Source organism: Diceros bicornis, chromosome 11 (assembly GCF_020826845.1).
Source record: "Diceros bicornis minor isolate mBicDic1 chromosome 11, mDicBic1.mat.cur, whole genome shotgun sequence".
NCBI lineage: Eukaryota > Metazoa > Chordata > Mammalia > Perissodactyla > Rhinocerotidae > Diceros > Diceros bicornis.
This window is the reverse complement of record NC_080750.1, coordinates 39,834,247-39,854,527: the sequence shown is the minus strand read 5'-3', so window position 1 is coordinate 39,854,527 and position 20,281 is coordinate 39,834,247. Positions and strand designations below refer to the sequence as shown.

The window sequence follows — 20,281 nt, the reverse complement described above, 5'->3', positions numbered from 1 at the left end:
CATGATTTTAAAATCTATAAAATTATGAAAAGATATGTGGAGAATGAACAAATTTCAGAATGATATAGCATTAGGTATCTGGTTTGATTATTTGACTGTGAGAAGTCACTTTTAGGTATCTTTTTGTGTTATTTACTCAGAAAATCTAGTCCCAAACCAGCCTTGAGGCTAGATTTTTATTCAAAACTATTTTTGAAAATGGTTTCCCACTGGTTCCACCCAAAGCCAGGGAAGCCACAGGGAAACATTCCTCACTCACCATCCCAATCCTGCATGACTCAGACATTCTGGTAGCGCATTAGAAGGAACAGCATCCCTAATGCTGCTATAACTGCTACTCTTTTCTCAGGTAGGCAGCTCTTAACCCTGAAATACTATATTCAAATAGCTAATTCTCTCAACAGCTCAGAATATCTGCAATTGCCTCTATCTACCTGCTATTTGTCTCACTGGTCTGAGAACACATCCAAAATCCATAGTAGATGAATTCCCCTGACAGCATCTCCTCAGGACTATCAGACACATTTTATACCATATTGTCTTCAACCCTTTTCAAACCCATTTTCTACTTGTGGTTCTTGCTGTGCTACCTTTAGTATCTGCTATCATTTCCTCCGAAGAAAGTAATACACCTAGCCTTAGATCCTTTTATTATCCATGTTACTCGTACACCCACCTAAGCTGCTGCCTCTACCTTAAAGTATCCTTGCCCAGGCTTTCCTCTCAGTTACATGTTTGCTTCTGTATTCTCCCCACCCAACTCCCAACACCCTCCTGTCCTCCCAAAAGTAACCTTACTTCTAAGGGCACAATATCTGGTTTTTGACCTTTTCAAAACCAGTGTAAATATCATTCTGTCAACACACATATTGCTTTTTAGAGCTAGGAGGGAAAAAGAGGTTCCAAGTAACTTCTGCTACACAGACAGGTGAATGGTTCAAGCACACTATAGGTTTTCCCTTGGATTCATTACTGGTTATTTTTTTACCATGAGAATGTTGATTCTGTTTATGGCCTTGAAACTAAAGCTCCCTAAAACATTAGAGGATCTCTCACTGGCCGGAGTTAACTGGGAAAAACCCTGTAACAGGACACACACACATCTACCTGAAGACCAAAACACAGAGTTGACCATAATCAAACCCCCAACACAAGAAGTTATTGCCAGGCCGGCCCAGTGGCTTAGCAGTTAAGTGTGCACGCTCCGCTACTGGCGGCCCAGACTCGGATCCCGGGCGCGCACCGACGCACTGCTTCTCCGGCCATGCTGAGGCCGTGGCCCACATACAGCAACTAGAAGGATGTGCAACTATGACATACAACTATCTACTGGGGCTTTGGGGAAGAAAAAAGGGAGGAGGATTGGCAATAGATGTTAGCTCAGAGCCGGTCTTCCTCAGCAAAAAGAGGAGGATTAGCATGGATGTTAGCTCAGGGCTGATCTTCCTCACACACACACAAAAAAAAACACATTAAAAAAAAAAAAGTTATTGCTCACCAAATAACTAAAATAAAACTTGAACACAGGCTCTATGCCTACCACAATTATTAAATCTTAGTCTAAGGTGAGCTTCCAAATCTACCTAATACTCTTTTGTTTCTGAAATATCTTAATTAGAAACAGAAGACTTTATGGGAATTCCTACCTAGATATGATTGTCTGCTTTCCTTTTCCTTATCCTAAACTGTCTTTAAGTATGAACTTCACTTCAACAAATAGTGTTGGGAAAACTGGATACCAACATGCAAAGGAATGAAGTTGGATCCTTACTTTACACCATATATAGAAATTAACTCAAAATGGATCCAAACTTAAAATAAAAGCTAAAACTATAAAACTGTTAGAAGAAAACATAGGGGAAAAGCTTCATGACATTGGATATGGCAATGATTTCTTGGCTATGACACCAAAAGTATAGGCAACAAAAGTGAAAATAAATAAATTGGACTACATCAAAATTAAAAACTTCTGTACATCAAAGGATATAATCAACAGAGCGAAAAGGCAACCTACTGGATGGGCTAAAATATTTACAAACCATGTATCTGATAAAGCATTAATATCCAGAACATATAAAGAACTCCTACAACTCAACAACAAAAAGACAAATGACTCGATTAAAAAATGGGCAAAGGATCCCACTACTGGGAATCTATCCAACGCACCTGAAATCAACAATCCAAAGAGGCTTATGCACCCCTATGTTCATTGCAGCATTATTCACCATAGCCAAGAAGTGGAAGCAACCTAAGTGTCCCTCGACTGACGACTGGATTAAGAAAATGTGGTATATATATACAATGGAATACTACTCAGCCATAAAAAAAGACAAAATCGTCCCATTTGCAACAACATGAATGGGCCTGGAGTGTATTATGTTAAGTGAAATAAGCCAGAAAGAGAAAGACAAACACTATATGATCTCACTCATATGTGGAATATAAACCAACACATGGACAGAGAAAACTGGACTGTGGTTACCAGGGGCAGTGGGGGTGGGGGGTTGGGGGGGGCACAAGGGGTGAAGGGAGTCATATATATGGTGATGGACAAACAAAAATGTACAACCCAAAATTTCACAATGTTAGAAACCATTAAAATATCAATAAAAAAAAAAAAAAATGGGCAAAGGACTTGACTAAACATTTCTCCAAAGAAGGTATACAAATGGCCAACAAGCATATGAAAAGATGTTTAACATCACTAATCTTTAGGGAAATGCAAATCAAAACCACGAGATATCACCTCACATCTACCAGGATGGCTACTATCAAAACAAAAAAGTGTCACTGAGGATATGGAGAAAGTGGAACTCCTGTGTACTATTGGTGGGAACGTAAAATGCGTACCCACTGTGGAAAACAGTATGGTGGTTCTTCAAAAAATTAAAAATAGAATTACCATATGATCCAGCAATTCTACTTCTAGATACATACCCAAAATAGCTGAAAGCAGGCACTCAAACAGATATTTATACACCATGTACATAGCAGCATTATTCACAATAGCCAAAGGCTGAGGCAATCCAAATGCCCTTCAACGGATGAATGGATAGACATATGTGCTGTGTATAAAAATGTGGTGTGGGGGGAGGGGGAAATGGGGAGTTTTTGTTTAACGGGTTTCAAGTTTCAGTTTTGCAAGATGAAAACATTTTGGAGACTGGTTGCAAAACAACGTGAACATACTTAATACTGAAGTATACACTTAAAAATGGTTAAAATGGTAAATTTTATGTTGTGTATTTTAACATAATTTTTTAAAGTATAAACTTAATGGAATACTTCATACCAATAAATTAAACGTTTTAATAAAGAAACAAGCATCTGAAAGTAATAGCCTTAACTTATAAATCTATAGTCACATATTTACTTTATATAAAGTATATTATCTCTCAATATTAACATGCACAGAATGCTATAACATTGTATATATCTTTTAAAGTAAAAATATAATGTGTTTTTAGAATTGAAAATATACAGGGGGCCAGCCCGATGGCGTAGAGGTTAAGTTCGTGTGCTCTGCTTTGGCAGCCTGGGGTTTGCAGGTTCAGATCCCGGGCACAGACTTACACACTGCTCATCAAGCCATGTTGTGGCAGCATCCCACATACAAAATAGAGAAAGATGGGCACAGATATTAGCTCAGGGCCAATCTTCCTCAGCAAAAAGAGGAAGACTGGCAACAGATATTAGCTCAGGGCCAATCTTCCTCATCAAAAAATAAGAAAGAAAATATCTAAAAAATAACACATTTTATACACAAAGCTTACATTCTGCAAAATTAATAAATTTATAGGAATGATGACTAAAGAATGTACATAGTAATGAAAATAACTTCATACCAAAGCTATTGCTTCATTTCATGTTAATACTCCCTTTCATTTGGAGGATTCAAAGAGCTTCACAAAATCTCAGGGCACTATAAAGAAAGGATTTCATCTGTTTGAACCATAAATTGTACAGCAACACCTTCGTCACAATGTTTACTGAAAAATGCTGGACTGGATGCTAAGTGTAGTGTAGCACAGACTCCAGGGGCTTCCAGTGCCTACCCCATTTACTCTTTACCCTCAATTTGAATAAGATACCTGAAGTACAACTTATTAGCAAATTTGAAGAGCAGATATTTCATAAAACTTAGTATTTGGCAACTAGATGTCTAAAATAGACTTACCATTTGCACCCAAGGAAAAATACATCCATTCTGAATTTAGACACAAAGTTCAAAGTACAGTTTTATTCAATTACACTCTTAATTTGATCTAATAATAAACTACTTGAGAACATAAGCCTGTAACAAAACAGCATACTGAAAATACTGGCATTGTTTTATTCAAAGCAAAAATCAAGGAAATAACTATGCAACATATTTAAATCAAAAAATACAAAGATTAGGTAGAAGTATGATTTTAGTTCATTGGGGGTGTCAATCTTGGGGGGTACTTACTTGTAAAATACACATTCGCAAATCCTGAGGCCTACCATTCTGATTCTGACACACTAGACAGGCCTAGTAATCTGACTTTTTAATGTGCATTTTTAACAAAAACTCTAATTGAGAAACAATGCAAAACACACCACCAGTAAGATGTCAATTACAATGCCTTAGAGGTATACCTTACAAGGAAGTTTAGATCTCATCTTATTTAACCTGATTAATACAGGAACCCTTGCTACAATACTGACAGACCAATTGATTGATTTTAATAAGTAAGCGTACCAACAATTACATAGTCAAATAAATAACATACGCTTCTCTGTAAGCTCAAGCCTAATCATTTATTTTAACAATATTACCATTGTTGGAAACTTCGAGTCATCTCCTCTTAGAATTAACTTTCAATACAGTGTATGAGCCTTCAAACACATATACAAATTACAAAAAGAAAAACTAGTTTCATTAAGTTATTGTTCCTTCTGATTTTGATCAAAATTAGAGCTTCCCAGATTCATCATCCTAGCTCTAAAGGAATTTATATTACTTCCCAAATACATCCTCACAGGGCTGAGATTTGCCATCACAGAAAATAGGATGTTTAAAAGAATGCTACCAGAGGATCAAAATGCAGTTCCCAAGGAAAAAAATTTTTAAATGTTTTGAGCAGAGGATAGAGTATAGCCTCTCAAAAGACTGTTTTGAGCAAGATAACGTTCACTTGGATGTGTAAGTTCAAGTAAGCTCATTTTTTTTAAGTAAATTATTGAACATTACCGAACACATGTCAATAGTAATAAGAAGACATTACCTGTGACTGCTCTCTTCAAGAGCCTACTGCTGGGCTGTATTTGCTCACTTGACTCTATCAGAAGTACAGAAAAGATTCCTCCAACACTTGGCAGTGCTGGAAACTCCCAGAAGAAGACTTCCAAAATCTATAGAAAGGAATAAAGAATGTCCCACAATCATTAATAAACAGTAAGAACTCAACCTAAGTTTCTCTAGTTTTTCTCCCCTCCATTTACCATCATTCGTTGTGCACTGAGTGGGTTCTCCTCAGATTGCACTTATCTTTATCGTAAACAAAATTATAAGCAAAAAGAAAATCTTTATTTACAAATCTGAATGCTAGCCAAGAATGAGAGAGTCCCGCTGGGTAGCAGAAAGTAGAGAAGGATTCTTCCGTCCTCTAGGAGATACTAAAGTAATTATATGCTTCTTTTAGAAGAGAAAAAAAAATGTGAAACTAAATAAATCTATATCCACGCATCAGCAGAATCATATTAAGATAATGACAACAAAATATAAAATAGCAAAGAGAGGATCACAAATAACTTTCACAAACAACTTTTTAAAAATGTGCAATACTCCCAAAATATTCCCTGGTACCTTTGACCCATCTAGACATTGGCAGTTGAAAGCTCTGGTTTTTGCCATCTCATGGGCAAAGTTTACTTCGGTCTTAGACACACATCTCATATCATCTGTCCTAACTGGGAAGATAAGCTTCATAACACAAATGCATGGCTTAATTCCTACTGTACAACCAGAAAAACATGAGTTTGAAGAAAGCTGGGAAATTATCTTAACTGAGAGAAACATAGAGAACAACACCCAGAGGTGTTCCAGAAAGCAAAGCAAAAAGACTAACCCCAAACAGAGTACAAAAGGTAGAAGCTAATGCAAATGATAAACAAAACCATAACAAGCCACTATTCAAGATCAAAATAAGTGGAAGCTTGAGAAAATTTACAAGAACATTTTTTAAGAAAAAATAAATACTAAACAAATTTAAAGCATGGAAACCACTTAAATGCCCAGTAACTGGGGAAGAGTTAAGTAAATTTGACACAATGACATAATTTACTCAACCACAACTTTATGAGCCATCAAAAAATTTTATGAGTTTATAATAAAACAGAAAAATGCCATTTATCACATAAAGAAGAAAGAAAAAGCAGAGTACAATGTTGTAATTACATATGATCACAACTACTTAAGCAAAAGCAAGAAAAGTTTTAAGTATTAGGTAAAATATTTTCCTAACTTTAGATGGGTTAAGGTGAGCAATTGAAGTCAGAGTCTAGTACAACAAATATAGTCAGCCCTCTGTATCCGCGGGTTCCGTAACCACAAATTCAACCAACTGCAGACGGAAAGGCCTACGTGGTTGCACCTGTATTGAACATGCACAGACTATTCTTTCTTGTCATTATTTCCTAAACAACACAGTATAACAACTATTTACATATCATTTATACTGTATTAGGTATTATAAGTAATCTAGACATGATTTATAAGTATACAGGAGGACGTGGGTAGGTTATATGCAAATACTATGCCATTTTATATAAGGGACTTGAGCACCTACAGATTGTGGTCTCTGCCGGGGGGTCCCGGAACCAATCCCCATGGATACCGAGGGAGGACTGTACGTTTTTCAAAATCTCTGTATAACAAGAATGAGCCACTCGTTAATGTAATAATTTTTCTGCAACAGTCCAATATATTAAAAGACGGTTCCCTAGAAGTCACTGTGAGAGGTTTTGTGTGTGTGTTTGACCTACAGATGCCTCAAAGGCTTGAAATGTAATACCTTTTCTTGTACCTTTTCTTATAACAAATGTGTCATGAAATGGAAAAAAATGGGGGGGACCTCAATGTGACCAAAATTTTCAAACCTAGGCACAGGAGTGGCAGTGACTAAGCACAAGAAGAGTGAGATGGGGTATGAAAAGGATAACATACCATAAGCAAATAAACAAATCCTTAATGTTAAAATTTCCTCAGTACCTTCAAATCTGCCTTCTGCACTCTAATCAATTAATCATTTATTAAGCACATGAGACCTTGCAGTATAATTCATAATCATATCTCTGGGCATTTAATAGCAAAAGGTTTTACAAGTAACAGAATTCTACTTCTTCCATAATCCCACATGAACAATTTTATCATCATGTATTAGAGAGATACAGGCTCTTCTAGCGCCTCTTAAGAATTACAGATCGCTTCCAGATGCTTTTCAGGTGATTTCAAGTCCTCCCTCATTCTGTGACTCTTAAATTATGAAAGGGCATCTCTAATTCATGAGAAATACTTCTTCCATCTTAGTGTCCATTATCATATATCCTCCCCTTACAGTCTACATTTTTTAGGCACTCACACACATATGCTTTTACTTAGGTAATGAGGCATCACTGTGTTATCAGTAAGGGCTTTACTGAGAACCAGTCTTATATTTTACCATCATGATCCACCAGTAGCAACGCTTCGAGGCTTCAAAGGAAGCCCAGTCCTTTGACAGTAATTCACAGAATGACATCGAAAGCAAGGTTAAACGGAACTCAAGTACACTGAAAGGACTCTCTTAAAATTCACTGGGTCTTGATAATTCTCTTGGTTGTCATCTCATTTAAAAACAAAATATGTCTCCTGCTAAAAAGGGGGCAAGATGGCAGTTAACAGTTCAGTCACACTCAAATCTCTCCCCAGGCAAGCGCTTTCCTTCTAACAAAACATTCTACCTCCACATAATAAAACCAAATTCAGGCTCACAATCCTTCTGTGTAACAGCTATGTCACATCCCTAATTTCAATAGAGGAACAAAATTTAAACCTCATTTCTAGATGCTATAAATTCAGTATATTTAGATCTCTACTGTGCTGAGTTCAGAGACCTGCTAATAGGCAAGGAATGCACAAAAAGCACAGCAAAACCACCAAATGAACACTGTGTGTGGGAGAGAGGATAATTAATATCCACATCATGGATTTCTCCCTATATCAGGGAAACAAATTCAGGGGGTGTTTATACAGGAAGTGTGGATTTATCCATAGCACTGTATTAATTGACCTGTGTTATAATCAAGTGTTTTCCTGGAGGGTAATTAACAAATCAATCAATCAAGACAGAAGTCTTGAACAATTCAACAAGTTTTCAAATACATGGAGTTGACTATAAGCTAATTATTGATTAATTTCATTCTCCAAAAGAACTGAACTGAGACAGGTTATAGTCACATGTGGAAACTTGCAGAGTGGAACAAAATATTCTACATAGGCCCACAATCTTCATTGACTCCATTAAGCATATTATTACTAAGTCCCAGTCTTAAAATGGATAGACCTAAAACCTAATTCCTGAATTTTACAGATGATAAAAATGAAGCACAGGGAGGCTAAGTGAACTGTTCAAAATTAAATAGCTGGTAAATGGTGAAAACAGAGGTAGAACCTACATCTTGTAACCCACAGTGATGCTATCTTCTCCACATTAAGGTCACAATTCCTCAACTACTACCCATTCTTTTGATTTCATTCCTCCCCCTGAACAGCAAAACTTTTAAAGCTCTGGGAAAAGCTGAATCAAATGAAGCTTCAATCTTCAACTTCCATTCAATCAATCCCTGAGATTTGACATTAATTATATAGATCCTCTTCTTTACCCAAGAAATCCAGTATAATTTGGATGACTTTGGGAGAGTCTCAACCACAAAACAAATTAGTGAGTTGCAGCATATCACAGAGGAAGAAAAGCAGGCAGAGAGAGAGACCACAGGCATCTTAGAAATGAATCAAGAATACTGATTTATTAAAATGAATCATGAAGGTGAATAAAACCAAAATCTAAGTATTAAAGTGTTGTTTCCCAATGTGACAACTACTCATAACCTATTTCTTAAAGAAAAAAAAAGTAGCAATCGTTGTTTAAGGTTCTGTATTCAAAGAAATTTGGAAAATGCTGAACTCCAAATACCCCTCTTGAATATTCACAAAGCACATTATGTGTACTAAGGCTCTAAGAAGGCCTGTAGGAAAGAAGCCTGCCTAGTTCTGTTTAATCCAACATTTCCCAATCTTATTGGACACCTTTGGTTTGCAGAGCTTGTACTGACATCCTCCAAGAAACATACTTTGGGAAGCACATATAGCATTCTGATGAATAAGATGAGTATGACATCCATTAAGCAGCATTTACAGGAGATGGGCTTCCTCTTCCAGACCCAACTGTTAAAAATGAACTCTTGAGATAAAGGAATGCTGTGATTGCAATGAAAATCACCACCACCACCACCACCGCCATGTAGTAAGTGCTAAGTGGAAGGTACTATGCTACGTACAAATTTCTTTTTTTTGAGAAGGAGTGCGGGTGTCTTCAAATTCAAATTATACTCCCCAGAAGCTATATCTATTCATAAACAAGTAAAATATTTTTTTATTTATTTTTTTTGAGGAAGATTGGCCCTGAGCTAACATCTCTTGCCAATCTTGCTCCTTTTTTCCTTGTTTCTCTCCAAAGCCCCAGTAGATAGTTGTATGTCATAGTTGTACATCCTTCTAGTTGCTCCATGTGTGACACCACCTCAGCATGGCTTGATGAGCGGTGCGTAGGTCTGCGCCCAGGATCCGAACCTGCGAACCCCGGGGCCGCTGAAGCAGAGCACGAGAACTTAACTGCTATGCCCCCGGGCCAGCACAACAAAATATTTTTTAACACAAATAAACATATTATATACACTGCATTTTTCTCCAAACAACGTATATTGGCAAAGTTTCCAAAATGATGCATAAAGAGATTCACTGGTATTTTTTTATGACTGTACCATTTTCTAATGTACAGCTGTAACATAATGTATCTATTCAGTCTCCCATGGATGAACATTTCAGTTGTTTCCAATCTTTAGCCATTATAAATACTATTACAAGAAGTATCTTTGTACATAAATTACTTTCTCATCCATATGATATGTATGTATGTATGTATACGTGTATGTATACGTAGGATACATACATAGTATATATGAATGTATGTACATCTAGGAGAATGTAGCTAAGATAAATTTCTAGAACTGAAGTTGCTAGTCAAAGGATATGAGAGTTTTCATATTATAGATTTTGCCAAACTGCCCACTAAAGAGACTACTGTTTTGCACTCATACTCTCTACAGAATAGGTTATAAAACTTTTTAATTTTTGCCCATCTAATAGTGATCAACGGTACCTCAGTATAGTTGTAATGTGCATATCTCTTATAATGAGTGGAATTACACATCTTCTCATATATTTAAAAGCCACTGCTACTTCCCTTCCTGTAGACTATTTGTATCCTTTGTCCATTTTTCTACTGGGTTGTTAGACTTCTTCTTATGGATCTGTAGCTCTTTATTAGGGAAATTAGTCCCTTTGTGATATGAAAAGTAAAAATTTTTCCCAATTTTCTTATTCTTTGTCTTTCTTTACGCAGGATTTTTTCAGGTTGGTTTTTTTTTAATGTAATCAAGTTTATCGATCTCTTTTATGGCTTCTCAGTTTTCTGTCTTACTTAGAAAGGCCAAATTCCAAGGTTATAAAATAATGTTCCCATGCTTTCTTGTATAACTTATTCCTTTAATTTCTGTTGAATATAGACCAATTTTGGCTTAACACTTAAGATACTGCTCTAAATAGTTTTTTCTTTTTCCCTCAGATAGCCACCCTGGTTAGCCCACTAGTATTTACTGAACAGAGCATCTTCCTCCAATTAACTTGAAATTTCATCTTTATCATATGCTAAATATGGTATCTGGTAAAACCAATGTTTCAATTATTGTAGCCTTACGGTATGTTTCTGTAACCGCAGGCCCTCCAGGACCAGTTCAACTGACCCCATCTCTTAACAACCAAGTGATTAAGAACTGTCTTTCAGAAAACCTGCAAAGTCACGTAGCCAGAGCATGCATAAAAGACGAAATCGTGACCTGAAACGACCTCAGAACTAAAGATCCTCCTCCCCATGGAACCTGAGGACTGGGACATGACCTGAACTTGAAAGTTGGACTCTTTCAGAAGCAAGGGGTCCCTCATTCAGGAAGATTCGGTGTTAAAATTTCTTCCCTACCTCATCAAAAATGTTTAGAACTCCATCATAAATGTTTAGAACCCTGTCATAAATGTTTAAAACCTTACCATATATGCTTGAAGCCTACCAATCAAAACTTGTCCCACCAGCATTTCCATGCGCCAGCCTGTTCTTCCTAACCTCTTAAATTTCGTCCCAAATCCTGAATTGGGGAGACAGATCTGAGCACACGTGCCCCCTTGGCTCCCTGCAGATCGATCTCACAGAATAAAAGCTGATTTCTCCTAAAGGCTGATGTCATAATTAATTGGCTTGTTTATGCACATCGGGCAGAGAACCCCAATTTTGTGCAGTAACATTTCAATCTCTTTTTCAGAACTGTCCTATTTGTGCTTATTTTTCTATGTGAACATAGAATAAAAATTCTGTTATTTTTAATGGAATTATATTAAACATAAACATAATTTAAAGAACACTGGCATCTTTATATCCAAGAATATGACAGGCCTTTTCATATCTTTATTGTATCCCTCAGGAGCATTTTTTAAATGCCTTCATATACATCATACATATTTCTTAAGTTTATCCTTAGGTATTTTACCCTTTTTTTATGCTAATGGTTTTTTCTTCCACTATATCTTCAAACTAGTTATTATTACTGTATATGAAAGCTATGAATGTTGACATATTTTGGTAACTATGCTCAATTATAAATTATCTTCTTCTTTACAATTAGTTTCTCACTTGATTCTCTTGGGTATTCTAGTCATATAGTCCTATCATTTGTGAATAAAATTCATTTACCTCCTTTCTGGTTTTTATACCTTTATAACTTTCTTTCTCTTGTCCAACTACATTGACTTGTGATTCCAAACACCATTAATAAATAGTGAAAATAGTGGACATCTTTATTTTGTTCCTGACTTTAATGGAAAAGTTCTCAAATTTCCTATTAAGCCTGAGATGGTTTTTGGATTGAGATGGACATACTTTATTCTGCTAAGGATATTTTCTACTATACTTTGAGGGTTTTTTTAAAAATCAATAATTCATATTGAATTTTATCAGATGCCTTCTCTATCAAAATGAGCATAAGATTTTTTTCTACTTATATTCAATAAGATTGAATGTTATTAACAAATTTCACACTACTGAACTCTTCTTGCCTTCCTAAAATAATCTTCACTTGTTATGGTGTATTATTCTTTTAATGTGCGCAAAGTACATATTAAATTTGTTATCTCACTCAATTTTCTAAGCAACTCTACAAGGTGGGTACTACTATCCTGGCTGCTCTGGCCCTCACTCACTGTACTCTCCTCCTCACTGCTCCTGAAACACATCTAGCTTGCTCTCACTTCAGGGACTGTGCAGTGCCTGCCAGACTTATGTTCCCTTAGATCCTCTATCCCCAGATAGCCTCATGTATCAGTCCTCTCTCCATTCATGTCTCTGCTTACATGTCACCTCAACACAGAGGTCTTCCCTGTCTACCCCACATAAAATAGAAGGAAACCACCTTCCAAACGTCACTCTACCCTGGATCCTGTTTTATTTTTGCCTCTAGCAACTGTCACCACCTGTCACATACGTTATATTTAATTTCTATTAATTTACATTCCATTTTCCCCAGTAGAATGTAAGCTCCATGAGAGCAGAGGTTTTGTCTGCTTTGATCATTGCTCACTTCCCAGAACCAAGAATAGGCCTGGCACAGAAAGATTACTTAACATTTGTTGAATGAATGAACAAATGAATGAATGAATGAATACTCATTTCATAGATAAGAAAACTGAAGCTTAAAGAGATTAAGTAACTAAAATCATACAGTGGCAGAGCTGGGACTGAAACCCAAGTCTAACTTTCAATTCTTGACCCTTAACCATTAAAACAAATGACAGGTGAGTTTCGGCCATAGAAAATGCTCATATAATCTTATGTATACTAAAGTGCAAGTCAGTGATTCCATTGAAAGTCAGAAGAAAACTGTGTAGATGGGCCCTGTACAAGGTAAGCAAAAGAATCAGAAGATAGCCTCCAAAGAATTACTTGGAAATTATGGGCATTATATTAAGGCAGCTCTCCTCTCTTAATACCCATGAGCCTCACAGCAAGCATCATGAAGCTCTGACCTTCATCCACATGTGTCCTTGGCTATCCAGAAGATAAAACTGGGTGCTTCAGGGCTGACTTGCCATTAAATACGTGTTTACTACTGATGCTGGCAGATACACAAGTACTACAAGTACACTCCCTCAGGGACTAGCCATATTATAGCCAGTGCAGACACAAGAGACCTAGCTTTGAAAAACTATTTTCTCTTTCCAAGTCTAAGAATCTTTCGTGGTTTTAACAGGCAATTTAAAATTAGATATTCTTCATGTTCTTTCCCTCTTCTATCATTGGGGTACTTTCTTGAAACCAACTTTAGGCTAGAAACAAAATATCACAAATCTTCATTTCTGACATTAAACAGTATCTTTTTTTTTCCTCCAGAATTCAATCAAACTCGGTTATTTTAGAACTGCGGGGCTGATCCAACATTGCAATGTGTCACATTTAATTCCATCAATGTAAAGTATAATGAGCAAAGATTGAGCTAGTGAGGCATAACTAAATGTTTTGAACCTGTGAATTTAAAAAGCAAAACTCATTTATGTTATTTCTAAATAGTAAATAAAATCACTTTCCAACATTTCACTATCAAATTACAGTAATTTTTCTGCCAGCACACACTTGAGGAATGCCACAAAAGGACTTTTCTAACAGCTCGTTCTATTGCTAACCTTCTAAATATTTCTCTCGTTGGCTTCTATTCAAAGGTAAATGGAATGCAGTAAAATTTATGGAAAATGTATTCAACTGCTTAAAATACATCAACCAAAAGAAAAAGTATTTTAGAGCTATGTTATGAGTTGTGAAATTATATCTCCTTCACTTAGTCTCTAGTTTCAATGATAGGTAACAAAACTGACAGACTGGTCAAGTTCCAAATCACCTCCTATGCAGAGCCCAACTCTTCCATCTCAAATTCTCACCTTGGTGAAGGCCAGAGTAAACACCTGTCCTTCACATTTTTACACAATGTCACTTTGTATGCCACAAATACAACCTTTCACACCAGGGAAGAAGCAAATTCCAGTGCACTGGACAAATTTCCGCTCTCTTAAACCAGTCTGTTGATTCTTCCCCTGACTTTCTCCGCTGTCAAGATAGAGAAAGGAGGAAAAGGACCTTTCTGTAAAACTGTAAACCGTAACCAGATAAGTTTGCCCTTTAAGCAACTCACACAGAGAAAGGTAAAATAAAACTCCAGTTAAGGTTTAAAATTTAGCTATGAAAATTATATGCTAGCACTTGACCAACATGTTGCAAGATTTTAGTAAAATAAGATTATTAAAATGAAGTCAATTGAAGTCAGATTTTACACCTCATGAGCCAAAGAAGAGACATTAAAGAATTTTTTTAAAGCAGCATTTAAAAGATACCATACCTGAACAGTCTTTGAGCTTTTAGCTCTGGTTATGTTTCTGAAATTTTTTTCAGGTGATAGAAGCATTTTAAGAGGAAAATAACATGTTTAGATATTACATAACCAAATAAAACATTTTTATGCTTAAAAAAAAAGATACCATACTTTATAAAATTCAGAAGAAAATGACAATTGTACCAGTTCAGAAATGCCTTAAAATAGGGAAGTGAGGGAATCTAAAGAGCATTAACTATAAAAAAGGAGACTAAAGTCTTAATTTTTTTTTAAAAAAAAGATTAGTATTGAAAAAAATTCAACTTAATAAAACTCAGCTTAATACAAGAAAATAATTTATTCATCTCACATAATACTATTTCATTTTATTTAGTCCTTTCTCTAAGAATTCTAGAGATCTTTATAAATATTGTCCACTTAATCCTTCAATTACCAGTATAAAAAGAAAAGGCACTGCCATTATCATTTGCAAACATGCAAGAGATTTAGTAACCAAAAAAAAAAAGCTATCAAGTTTCAGGAAACTTCAAAGCAAAGAAGACAGGTAGTACACTCTTTTTTGGCTTGGGCTTCTTGAAGGAGATGGGGGTGAAACATACAATAAAAACGGAAACATATGCCATATAGGTTTAGGTAAGCAAACAGATCTGGAGTTTATTGGCAAACAGTCTTACCACAGACTTACAGGAAAAATAAGCTTGGCAGAATCCCAGTTCACACTCCAACATTTGAAAATACCTTTTTTATATCAAGTTATATCAAGTGCATGTTTTATAATTCTAACAAATAGACTAACATTAGGCATCACTACTTACATATCTGTCTTGAATCTTAGAAGCAAGAAATGTTCAAAAGCATGCAGTAGCTGACAAAATTCTAACTTTCATATGAAATTCCTAACAGAAAACATTAAGATAATGAAATGAGACGAAGTCCTACAAAAAAACAAGGCAAAAGAAAAAGATCCACCATTTTCAGAGGCAGGCTGAAAAAGGAAAGGGGAGTATACATCCTTTGCAGTCACAGGGCACATTGTACATGTATCTATTAATATTTGTTTATGTTTTTATCTTCCTAGGAGGCTGTGATTTCCTTCAAAGCAAGGACCTGGCTTCACATTATCCTGGCCTATCAGCCACTGAATTCAAATAAATGAACCAAGTGTTAAGTGAATTAACCTTTCTTAAATTTTCTTGACAAAAAATATTCACAGTATTTGTGTTAGGTAAATTTTATCTCAATTAAAAAGATACACCAAAAAAAAAAAAATCATGACCTAAAACACACATTAAAAGCCAAGTGGCAGGGAAAGGGCTTTTTTAACCTATTAAGGCAAGTCTATTTTAAAGTCAGATCATAAGTCACGAGACTCTAACATAAGGGTAATATGTTTTACAATAAACAATAAGCCTTGTAATCACAAGGTATTTCCTACCTTACATATGGCCAGAGTCCTCGACTGGCCAGATAGGTGAATACACAACCTCAAAATACCCATCAAGTTATGTGTAGTTTCTTGGTCAGCTAATTGGCATGCCATTGAACCTGAGTGACCTTCTTTATTTAGATGCAAACAGATTCTATAATACTAGGTTCCACCATAGGAAGCACGGATTTGGAGTGCTATTGTTTTTCCTTATGGAAAAAAATACACAAATGTTTAAAAAAGAGAATGATGCCAGGAGAGATCTGGAGTTAAAAGGAACTTCAGGAAACTCCAGAGGGCTGCTTTGCTTCAGGCTCCCTCCTAACCTCGAGTATTTGAATCTATTTTGCTTCTTCCAAAAAATGTAAAGACCACCACCATGGGTGAAAGACTTATTGGTACACGGCCCTGGAGCTCCTGAACCAAGCACCTGCCCCTCATCTCCCTTAATCTCCTCTGCATCTGCACCCATTGATTCCCCTGAGATGGAAACAACAAAAAAAAATCTCATTCAAGTAAAAATGTAACCTTCAGCATTGTGCTCTGACTTGGAAAGGTCAAGTCCCCACCAGTCACATTTGAGGCAATTAGCTACATCATGCCCACTGTCTCTGCCCCACAAACTAAATTCCTGGAAAAAAAAAAAAACGCAGTGTGGCCACAGGCCAAAGAAGGCAAACAAAATCTCCAACAGAAGGATGCAGAGGGCAGAGAGATGATATTATTATTAATTACCCACTCTTGACTCCTAATACTGACATCAGTAGCTTGAAGAACACAGAGCTTTCACCTGATCCATCAGGTTTCACTTGATAGATTGTGAGAAGGCAGGACAGGAACACTCTTCTCTTTATTCTCATTATTGCTCAACAAATCACAGATGTACAAACTCTAAAATTAATACATATAACTTATATTTCCCCCCCCAAAAAAAGTCTAAATAACATTAAGATGCATATTCCTGATAGAAATATGGAGTTACTTGCTCAAAGTTAATTGTCATAATCAAACCTCTGACTTGACAGAAAGAACCACCACCCCACTCACTAATGCCTTTTCTACCCACCCAACGCCATGAACTGAAGTAAATGACTGACATCTTGACGTCCTTTTCAGTGACCCCAGTGAAGTGAAAGAGTAATTCAAGTCAGGACAAGAATCTTTATAAGAAGTTTTCTAAGCACAAATATTCCTTTTGGAAAATGTTCTGGCCCTAAGCCCTCACACAGACACCTTTTACGTGCCAGCCTGACTTTACACACAGAATCTCATTACGGAATCACAGACACAATGCATTTACAAAATAAAAGTAAATTAAATATCCACATATACAGCTTTCTTTTCTGCACTATTACACAAAAAGCACAAGTGGAATAAGTGAGGCACTGACCTCTAGCTTTAACACAAACGGAATTACCCTACCACACATTATTTAAAAATGCAAAGCACAATCTCAAGTTAATTTGTCACCTGGAGAAATCGCTGTGCTTTTATGATGAGAATTCCTTTATGAGAAGCTCTTAGCACGATTTTCCCCTTAACCTTCTCAATTTATCTTACATTTGCTACTCCTCCACAGCAGACTTTTATGTGCAATTTGAAGGCTGTGTAATGTAAGTTACAAGGGCACTAGTCTTTGAAACCCAAAGAACAATCTAAAGAAAATGAGGGGATGCTACCAGCTGCCAATGACTTGCCCTTTCCTGACCCAACACGCTAAAAAATATAGGATTTTCTACGATCTTTGTGGAGGAGAGAAGAAGAGGGGCTGAGGCCAGTTTTTATTTGTGAAGTGGGGAGACTATATCTATAAAATTTTGTTTAAAAATTGCTAAAATAAGGAAGAGCAAAAAAGAAATCCACGATTTTAACATGATCTACTCCCTTTAGAGAGAGAATAATGACATTAGGTGCCAGTTAAACAACTGGTCTTTTATCCACAATGTACTTTTGAGACTTCTCTAGGCATCATCCAAGTGTATTTAGAAGTAACCAGAGTATGAACTAGTGGCAGTGTCCAGTGCTTTCAGATGCAGGGTAAACCTAGTGATACTGTTTCACGCTTTTCTCTAAACCTCAGTGTCATCAACTGTAAATAGGAATAATATCCTCCTGCTCCATACACCTCACAGAATCGAATTTTTTAAAAAACTATACCTGAAACTACTGGCTAAGCAGGTTGTTGACAGCAACAAGTATGCACCCTTCCCACCACCAGAAACAGAAAAGCATGATTGCACAAGTTAAAGAACCAGTCTTAACTCTACTTAATATATATAGTGACACCTGAGGGGACCACAAGGCAGGCTAAGATATGGTTGCCAATCCCCCTGAAAGCTCTTCCATCTCAAATGTTTGCAAATCGTGTGAAGATTTCTTAAAACTATTATCCAAAAGCAGCTAAAACAATAATCAGCTTTTTCGGGGGGTCGGGGGGGCGCATAGATCCTTTCCAGAATCTGATGAAACCTATGGCCCTCTACTCACAAAAAATCACATCCATATATCCAAGCAAAGCTTTTTCTTCTGATATCAAGGGTGGTTCTTGGATCTTATATTAAGAACCCCAGCTATAGGCTGCTGAATGACTGCCTAGTTAAACAGAAAGACAGAAGAGAAGAGAAACAGGTTGATAATGCTAACACAGATAGGATGCTCATGGTTACATAAATGCTGCACTTAGGAAATCCTCCATCAGACTCTCACGGGACTCAGGAAGCTGAAAGGTCTGCGATTCAGAGTTACCTCAGCAGTCTTCAGACAAATGAGGCCCTGATTTGGTCAAGCAGAAAACTGCTTCCTTTCATAAACAACCAGGCTTCAAACTAACACCTAAAAAATAGTGTTCACATACATCTAGTGGCTGCTTCAGAATTTCCAGGTAAGAGAGACCTAGGGGTGGTAATCTAATCGGAAGCCAGAGCTAGGGTATTTGTTTTGAAGATAAAATTCCTTAGGACTTCACATAAGATTGAGAAAACATCATATTTCCATAGCAAAGCAAGAAGAGCTCTATAGGAAGTGGGAGGAGGAGGGAAGCAGCGTTAACATGCCCCCAAGCCAACCCTTGGCACCACCGCTGTGTTCTCCAACACCAGTCATTCTCAAACTGTAACGTGCAGCAGAATCACCCAGAAGACTTGTTAAATATCAGTTGCGGGGCTCCACCCTCAAAGTTTCTGATTCAGCAGGTCTGGGGTAGAGGCCAAGAATTTCCATTCTAACAAGTTTTAGGGGATGCTGCTGCTGCTAGTGAGGGAACCACACTTTGAGAATCACTGATATGTACAACTAGAGCCTATCCATGTAGGACATCCCAACTTCTTAAGCACATTCATAGTCTCATCCAGATGCCATACTTGTCATCAAATAAAAAAACCAGTACCACTCTGTCACTCAAGTCAGCTTCTTACCTGTGGTACCTAATGGTGCACATTGGTTGGGCTGAACATTCACAACACACAATAAGCTTCTTGACGACTGGTGAGTGTCTACAGGTAATTCACACCACAGATAAATGCAGAGGAAGAACTTTGAGCAGCTGTGTTTTAAAATTTTACCCTCAGGAAGCAATAAACAGCAAATTGGTGCTAGGAAGATTTACTTAAGACTTAACAAAACACCCATTACTCCAGAGCTGTGGGTTTCACATTGAGCTCCACAGAGGCCCAGATGTTATATCCAAATACCTCAAGGTTGGGGTGGGGAGTAGAGAAACAATAGAGGCTTTTGGCCTCCCATTTCAGTCCCTCTCTGAACTAGAAGTTCAGCTTTTCTCTGATTTACATATTGGCAAAAATTATATTTATTAGCGGTTTTACTGTCCCTTTGAGGGAAAGAAATGTTTTAAGAACGCTGGATTTGATAACCTCTAAGAGTCCCTTCACTTCTGTGATTCTATTATAATACAACAACCAAAAGTTGAGTTGCACATTACAAAAATAAAAATATCCAACTGGCCCAGGAGACTGACAAAATGCTAAAAATAGCATAAGAATGAATGGCTAGCAGTCGGATCACATTTGCGTCTGGTATAAAGGTCTGGATGTCATACACAGAAGCTTCGAAACTCACTAAGGGAAGCAACTG

The 20,281-nt window shown here is 36.8% G+C and overlaps 1 protein-coding gene across 1 annotated transcript in view; it reads right to left on the bottom strand.

Moving 5' to 3' along the window:
* FHIP1A (FHF complex subunit HOOK interacting protein 1A) overlaps positions 1-20,281 on the bottom strand; it is a 221,794-nt gene that overhangs the window by 159,046 nt on the left and 42,467 nt on the right. The window contains exon 2 of the mRNA XM_058550191.1: positions 5,250-5,376. The gene's annotated coding sequence lies outside the window, so the exon portion shown is untranslated. The remainder of the gene's footprint in view (positions 1-5,249; positions 5,377-20,281) is intronic.